Genomic DNA, 1,215 nt, shown 5'->3' with positions numbered 1-1,215 from the left:
GCACGAGGGATAACGACGCGGGACCGTTCACAGGAGTAAAGCGCTGGCCAGCGTGACTGATTCAAGGACTTCGTTCCTGTGATCCGTGCAGACGGCCACCTTACGTCTCGCCTGAATCACGGTAGGTGAATGGCATTAGTATGGGACAAGCACTCAGTGAGCACGAATTGTTCGTGACTGGCCTCAGGGAGGCTCTCAAGATTAGAGGGATTAAGGTTAAGACAAAGGAACTAATAAAGTACTTTCAGTTTATACATTCAGTGTGTCCATGGTTCCCCCTAGAGGGTACCATTAATTTAAACAGGTGGAGATGCTCTTAAGGACTATTATGAAGTTTTTGGTCCAAAAAAGTTTCCTGTAACTGCTTTTTCATATTGGATTTTAATCTCTGAGCTGCTGATACAACCTCACGCAGATCCCAGGTCGCAGAGACGCTCGCCCAGGGTGAGGCTGCATTATCTGCCTTCTGCAATTGTACTCCACCCAGCTTATCTAAGGCACCCAGCCCTCCCAGCTCTGTTGTCCTTGAGATCCCGGAGCCTTTTCAAGATGGCGACATGCCACCACTCCCTTTGTCTGGAGACCACGAGGGTACTCAAAATGGCGCCACCTCCATACTGACTCTGGTGAAAAAAAAAAATAGGGGCCGGGGATTTAGCTCACTGGCATAAGTGCCTGCCTGGTAAGCAGAAGGTCATGAGTTCAATCCCTGGTACTGTTAAAAAAAAAAAAAAAAAAAAAAAACAAAGGTGCTGGAGATTTAGCTCAGTGGCACAAGTGCTTGCCTGACAAGCACAAGGTTGTGAGTTTGATTCCCCGGTATAATAAAAGTAAAATATAAAGCCCGGCTAGCTCAGTCGGTAGAGCATGAGACTCTTAATCTCAGGGTCGTGGGTTCGTGCCCCACATTGGGCGCCACTTGATCCGGCCTGCGGATCAATCTATGGGTCTCAACCTGGAGAGGGGATCGGGGATGGGGGCAGGACAAGAGAAAAGAGAGATGGAGACAGGATGAGGTTCCAATCGAGTCTCCTTTATTTTCAAAATGGCTACAACTTACATAGGGTGGGGGCGGAGAGATGTGTACCCATATAAAAAAGGCAGCTGATTAAGTGGTTTGCCTTGGGAGTATTTGTAAAGTGTTTGTTCATATTGTTTTGTCTACCCTTACGTTTTTACTGGGAGCAATAAATGTAGGGTTGTTTTTTATTTAAA

General features: G+C 46.8%; 1 non-coding gene across 1 annotated transcript; it reads left to right on the top strand.

The window, feature by feature from the left end:
* The first annotated feature begins 842 nt into the window (after positions 1–842).
* On the top strand, positions 843–915 carry Trnak-cuu (transfer RNA lysine (anticodon CUU)). The gene has a single exon. It is a non-coding gene; the product is annotated as a tRNA-Lys (tRNA).
* The last annotated feature ends 300 nt before the right edge of the window (positions 916–1,215 follow it).

Source organism: Cavia porcellus, unplaced genomic scaffold (genome assembly GCF_034190915.1).
Source record: "Cavia porcellus strain 051 isolate PalLab524CR breed Dunkin Hartley unplaced genomic scaffold, mCavPor4.1 scaffold_10, whole genome shotgun sequence".
NCBI lineage: Eukaryota > Metazoa > Chordata > Mammalia > Rodentia > Caviidae > Cavia > Cavia porcellus.
This window is presented reverse-complemented; position numbering and strand designations above follow the sequence as displayed.